At 31.7% G+C, this 7,592-nt stretch overlaps 1 pseudogene across 1 annotated transcript; it reads right to left on the bottom strand.

Moving 5' to 3' along the window:
* Positions 1 to 1,722: 1,722 nt before the first annotated feature.
* BDBG_16386 lies at positions 1,723 to 1,803 on the bottom strand (annotated as a pseudogene). The gene has a single exon. The product of its transcript is annotated as a tRNA-OTHER (tRNA).
* Between the last annotated feature and the right edge of the window lie 5,789 nt (positions 1,804 to 7,592).

Below are 7,592 nucleotides of genomic sequence, written 5' to 3'. Positions count from 1 at the left end.
GCAGATCTATTCAAAAAACAGTGTCCTGATCTTTCATAAAGAGAAAGATAAAAGAATCTTGTTTAAACAAGTGAAATGAAAGCTGGCAGAAACAAAAGAAGAGTATACATTATTCAAGATTTGAGACAAAACCAAAGTGGAAATCTTGTTCAATTAAATGTAAAAAGAAAATATTCTCATCTATAATTCAGCTGAAACTAGGACATGGTTATTTCAAATCTTATATACAAAGATTTGATGATAGATTTGATTCAACAGAGTGCTTATTTTGCAAGATGAATGAAAATCCTGAGCATATTGTAATGCATTGTGCATTATTATTATTATTATTATTCTTCAATTATAGATGTATACAGTCAGAGACTATGACATCTATCTGAGAACTTTAGTTCTCAGGGTTTTTTCTATGTCTGTAAAGTTAACTATTGTACATTCATCAATTTCAGATATGCAAAATCAGAAAATTCCAGCCCAGAATACAAAAACTGTTTACAAATTGCAGTGTTTTAACATCTTTTGATACTTTGAAATCATTTGACAATATCATGACAAAAGAAAAGAGAGAAAGAACACAGTCTCAAAGATAGACACATTAAATAGATAGATAGAAAGAAATTGAAAGGAAAAGATACAGAAAAAGATAAAGTAAAGAGAGACTATAATAAAACAAATTATTAAAAAAGAGTGTATAGCTGTTTTAACAGACTATATCTGATTGATTTCCTTCTCTTCATATTCAGATAATTCTGAATTTAGTCATTTTCTTGTAGCTGCTTGAGTTTCTGATAGAAAGTCTATTAAGTATTTAATTCCTGTCTCAGTTGAGAATAAGAATCTCATATTTAATTGATTTAAATCATACTTCTCTTTCAATCTGGCTCTGAGACTATTGTATAATGCACAGTGCATTATAATATGCTCAGAATTCTCATTTGTATTGCAGAATGAGCATTCTATTGAGTCAAATCTATCATCAAATCTTTGTATATAAGATTTGAAATAGCCATGTCCTAGTTTCAGCTGTATTATAGATGAGAATATTTTCTTTTTACACTACGGGCGCTAGCCACCCGCAGGATGCACCTTAAGCTAATTACATTTTAACCCCCTATAATTAACCGACCACCGCGTCCGTCGTCTCAGGCCAGCCACTAATTTCCAGGGGTGTTAGTTAGTGGCTGCCACCGCCCACTTGGTGGCGTACACACCAAGCTTCCGGTTGCTGATCTCGGCCCCATTAGATGCCCATAGGCCTACCAATCAGCCGTCGTGGCCTCGCCCTGTGTTAGGGACTAACCATAGGCTTGATGACTGCAGTCCTCCCTGCCAGTATTAGGGCTTGGCAGGGAGCTTGCAGGCTCTAGCCTATCAGGGTGCCCTGCCTAGGGCCTAGATGCGCGTCTAGGCCTGCTAGTCAGGTGGTTTTCAAAATCATTCCCTGTATTTGGGGGGGAGCTAGGCTCCGATGACGGCCCTAGTTAGGGACTCGCTTAAGTAGTGTATAACCACTACATTAGGCTTGGCTCTATATCGTTAGAACCTTGACGGGTGCACAGTAGGATAGTGGGACATTGGCATCCCATGCCGGCCCTGGTGGGTGTTCACAGGATCTCGCTTAACTAGTGGCTTGGCTTGCAGTAGGGAGTTCTACCCCGCACCAAGCCTTACTAATTAGGCTCAGCCCCTATTACATGGGGGCTTTCATGGGTAAGAAGTGGCAGGTGCCAGCGGTGGGATTCGAACCCACGCACCCCGAATGTGTGCGGCCTTGGTTACCAGTCTTACCAACTGGGCCACGCTGGCAATGCATTGTGCATTATACAATAGTCTCAGAGTCAGATTAAAGAAAAAGTATGATTTAAATCAATTAAATATGAGGTTCTTATTCTCAACTGAGACAGGAACTAAATACTTAATAGACTTTCTATCAGAAACTAGAGCAGCTACAAGAAAATGACTGAATTCAGAAGTATCTGAATATGAAGAGGTGGAAATTGACTAGATATAGTCTGTTAAAACAGCTATATATCATCTTTTAATAATTTTGTTTTGTTATAGTCTCTCTTTACTGTACTTGTTTCCTTCTGTTCTTTTCTCTATCTATTTAATATGTCTATCTTTAAGACTATGTTCTCTTTTCTTTTGTCATAATATTTTCAAATGATTTCAAACTATCAGAAGGTGTTGAAATACTGCAATTTGTAAACAGTTTTTGTATTCTGAGCTGGAATTTTCTGATTTTACATATCTGAAATTGATGAATGTATAATAGTTAACTTTACAGATATAGGAAAAACTCTGAGAACTAAACATTCTCAGATAGATGTCATAGTCTCTGACTGCATACATCTATAATTGAAGAATAATAATAATAATAATACTCTCATTTCACTGTTCTTGAATTAAATCTAGTCATTTTTCACATCATTTCTCTCAGAAATGGTCCATTTTCAGATTTTTTTGAGACTTGGTTCTGGTGGGACTCATGCTAAGAAATGTATGAGACCAGATCAAATAAGACCAAATGTGAAATTCATGGTCCCGCCGGTCAGTCTAGTTGTAACACTGCCTTCTCTTTCAGTCAACACAGTGATGTATGACTCTGTGTAATCATTTGAAGAGAAACTCAGAAAGAGCTTGATTTCAGAGATAGTGACTCTGAGAAGCTCAATCTGTAGTTTCTCTCTCATGACACATCTGAGCCCTGCTCAGAATGCTGCTGAGTTGAGTCTACAGAGTTCTGTGATTTCTTTATCTTCTCTCTGTGAGAAGACTCTGATGCAGTCTCTGATCAGCACTGTTACTTATCTATACTATACTAAGCAGCTGAAGAAGAGAGAGATTTTATATATTCACTTCTTCTCTTATTCTCATTATTTTCATTATATCTGTAACAATAACTTCTATCTCTCTGTAAGTATTATCTCACAGAAAGATATCATATCAGCTCTGATAAAAAGTCTAGATACTCAAGCAGTACAGAGTAAGAATCTCAGAGCTTTAAGCATTAACAGATTCTGTTAAGACTGAAGAGATCTCTCTTACTCATCTATAAAAGAAGATGAAAGTGTGAATCTCTGAGATAAAAAAACATCTCAGAATGACTGACTCTAAGAAGAGATCAGCTAATATTACTGTTAAAAGTATCACAGAGATCAATCACTGATTAAAGAGAATCTCACTTTAATTAAAACAGATGACTGAGATGCTTTATAAATTAATAAGTTAATACTTCAAGTATCTCTCATGCTCTTCTACAGTATACTCTTCTGCAGTGCTGCAGTGCTAACTTCTTAGCAGATAAAGATGCTGATATTGAAGACTTCAATGATGAAGAATGAGTTTAATAAGAATGTGATTATTAATGAGTAGACTCTGAGATTCTCTTCTTTTTACTTTTTCAGTGAGCTGCAGTCTCATTAGAATAGCAGCAGCTCACAGATCAATAATATTAATCTTTATTAATTTCAAATATTTCTTTTCTTTAACTGCTTCAGAAATTTTACACTTGTATAGTCTTATTAAACTTCTAAAAATTCTTTGAGAGAAAATAGAAGAAGAGTGCTACAGAGTCAATAAGATATCAGCTTATTACTGTAAGATTATCTCTAAAAAACTTTTTAAGAAAAATGAGAAGTCTTAAGCAGCATTTCTTACTCAATATCTCTGATATGTAACAGAGTAATCTCTACTAGTCATCTCATAGCTTATAATCTCTTTCTCAGCATTTTTCAAATACTCAAGTGATTCTTATAAATTCTCTGACAATGAATAATCTTCTTATTTAACAAGATATTGAAGCTTACTGTAATATATTCACTTATTCAATATTTTCTTCATAAGATATTCAGTATCATTCTCAATCTCAATATTATTCAGCTGAGACAGCTTCATTCTGAGATATTACTTATAGAACTTCAAATAGAAAATGTGAAAAACAGAATGAATTGATTTCAATTCTGAGAATAATTTCAACTTATATATCTGTTTATTCATCACTCTTATTACTGAGAAAGATTCTAGTCATCACTTACTGAGCTTCTTACACAGTCTCATTGTCTTGATATTCTTTGCTGAAAGTAGTACTTAATTCTCTATTAAGAACTTCATTAAAAGATGTTTTTAATTATAGTATTCTATCTGTTACTTCTGAGCATAGCAGATGCTTTTCACTGTCTTCTTATAAATTTTATTCAAAAGTTTCAATCTCACTTTTACTTCTGATACTGAGAAATACTCTGTTCTCTATATCTGTTTAATATTCTGACTGTCTATCTCTCTCTTTGAAATATTATCTGCAATATCACTAAGTAACAAAGAATTATATTCATAATAAGTATAGAAAGAAGATATCTTTAAGATTACATTCTTTGTATTATTATATATAAATTCAGCAGTCAGAAGATGTTTAAGTCAATCATTCTGATAATATAAATAGAATGCTTAAAGATGCTGTTCTAGTGTCTGATTCTGATATTCAGTCTGATTATCTGTCTGCAGATGAAATGCAGTACTGAGAAGACATCTTATTATAAGATAATAGTAAAAAGCTGATCAGTATTTACTGATAAAGAGAGATTCTCAATCTGTTATCAATAATTTCAGAGCACTGTGATCATAAATAATGATATTTAAAAATAGATCAGTCAATTCAGAGGCTTTAATCTTTTTATAAGTAGAGATATATCTGATCATCTTTATAAAGCAGTTAATAATAACTAAAATTGAGTTATATTCTTTGACTCTTGTCAACTTCAGCAGATCAACTATGAAATTCATTAATAGATTCTATTATAAGTTCTTTGAAACAGGCAGTGATATCAACTTGCTGTATTACTTATACTGCAGAATCTTTATTCTTTAATAGATATTATAAGTCTTAATATACTCTTTAACATCTGTCTGAAGCTTATCTTAAATATATTTATATTTTAGAAGCTTCTTAGTCTTCTCTAACCTGAAGTATTCTGTATGAAAATTATTATAATGAATTCTTAATAACTTCTGATGCACTGTTCTATTATAAGAGACAAAGACTGAATCATTCAGCAGTAGAAGTTCATATTCTTCTAGTTATCAGTGACTTAATTTCTTAGCAATATCACTCTGCTCAGAGTCTGTCTCTTTTAAGTTTAAATCAGATTCTTTCTTCTTCAACTTCTGAATTCAAGCTATAGTAGAGATATTCTTCTTCTATAACTTATTAATGAATTTCAAAAGTAGTCAGATTGAAAGATTGTAGATCATTTCATTCTTTATTAATTTAATAATTATAAAATATAATATAAGAAGCTCATGATCTTCAGTATCAGTTCTCTGTGAGAACTCAGGTTTTCTTTCACCTTCTATACTGAGTTACACAGCTGTCTTATCAGTACTGTTTCTGGGCTTCAGAGAATCTTAACTCTCTACAGTCAGCTTCTTCTACAGTGATAACAGAGATTCTCTTGTAGAATTCTTCTCTGTATTAATAATATTATAATCAGATTATCTAGACAGTGTGTCAGTGAGATTAAGCTGATCTGAATAGTATCAGATATAGAAATTATACTCTGAAAGCAGCTTCACTTATCTGGCTTGATATTCTGTCAAGCTCTTTATTATCAAGAAGTAACACAGATTTACATAATCAGTGAGAACTTGTACTGAGTACTTACTACTCTGAAGATAATGTCATTAGATCTTAAAGAATTTGATAATTACTAATATCTTCTGATTATAAGTATCATATCTTCTCTGTATAAGTGATAACTTCTTGAAGAAGAAGATCACTGATCTTCATTCACAGTGTCTTATAGACTTTATAAAAAAGTCTTCTCTCACAGACAATTTATTATCTGTTTCTTCAGAGATAATTATTCTCTAATTCTTTTAATATTGAAAGATCTTCAGTATTAACTGTGAAAAGATTTCACAGACTTCATTCTCAGATACATCAGTCTCACACTGACTGAGTAAGTCAGAGTTAAAGTGATTCAGTATTATGACATCTATAAAAGCTTATTTCAATTTCACAAATATCTGTACAGTATCTTAAGTGAGAATAAACAGTTTCATTTTTCTATCTTTCACACTTCTCTTTAACAGATCTGTAAGAGAAGCAGTAATTCATGAATATGCATAGATAAATCATCTGTAGAAATTCACAAATTCTAGAAATATCTATATCTTGCAGTATATCTGCAGCACTGACCAGTTCTTAATGACAGAGATCTGACTTCTATTCATTGAAATGCTGTTCATCTTAATAATATAATCTAAGAAATCAATCTTCTGCATGTAGAATGAGCATTTTTCAGTGTTTATATAGAGTTAATACTATCTCAAGCAACTTAATACTTCTCAAACATGAGTATTATATTCTTTCTCTGATTTTGAGAAGATTAGAATGTTATTCAGATATACTATGCAGAAGATGTTAACAAGACCTCACAGCATCTCATTTATATAGGTCTGGAAGATGACTGAAGTGTTACAAAGATCAAAAGATAAAACAAGATATTCAAAATTGCTGTACTTAATATGAAAAGTCATTTTTCAAATATTATCTTTATTAACTCTGATTCTATGATAGGCATTCTATATATTAATCTTTGAGAACATCTTTGCTTCATATAATCAATCAATCATCTTGTTAATTAATAATAATGAATAGTAATTCTTAATCATCATCTTATTAAAACCTCTGTAGTCTATATATAGATATAGTCTATTATTCTTCTTGAGTACAAAGAGTATAGACATCTCTGTCAGACTCTTTGATAAGTATATTCAGTTCTTTGATTGCACTTCTTCAAGATATTTATACAGAACATTCAATTTCTTTATAGATAAGTTGTAAAGAAGTCTGTACAGCATCATTACATTATCTTTAAGATGAATCTTATATTATATCTTGATATCAGAAAACTTCACTGCTTCTCTTTTCAAAAAGACATTCTTATAATCTGTAAAGAGATATTGTATATATCTATCTTCAATGACAGATACTGCTGCTAATCTTACAGTGAGAATAATGACTTCTTCATCTATTCTCAAGTCTCAATCACCTGCTATATAGTATATCAACTCTATCTTTTTCTCAAGATTCTTTTAATAAAACTCTTCAGATTTCTCTATCACTATCTCTTCATCAGTGAGACAGTATTATTACATCTGAATAACTCAGTTAATGAGAGAATTGTTTTCTCTTAATTATAAAAGATCTAGAATAACATTCTCATCTATAATATTAACTGTGTGAAGAAGCAGACTGCTCTTCTTAAAGATTTCTTCTGAGTCTGTAATTACACACTTCACTTGAATTATGTTAAAACAGTGATATTTTATTTCATCAGTAAATTTCATATAATCTGACAGATCTATCTTCTTTCAACTCTTCATCAAAGAAAAGAAATAGAATATGAAGTTAATATTCATCTCAGAGTTGAGTAGACATCTCACTGATATCTTCTCATTCAGAGTATACATTGTGATTGTAACATGAACTCAGAGATATGAGAATTATTAATTCTTCATTTCTTTCTCTTCTTTATCTTCTACAGATATATTTATCAGAAGAGAAGTTAACTTTGAGAAGATATCTTCTCAGT

The sequence above is a fragment of the Blastomyces gilchristii genome (assembly GCF_000003855.2).
Source record: "Blastomyces gilchristii SLH14081 genomic scaffold supercont1.2, whole genome shotgun sequence".
NCBI classification, from domain to species: domain Eukaryota; kingdom Fungi; phylum Ascomycota; class Eurotiomycetes; order Onygenales; family Ajellomycetaceae; genus Blastomyces; species Blastomyces gilchristii.
This window is presented reverse-complemented; position numbering and strand designations above follow the sequence as displayed.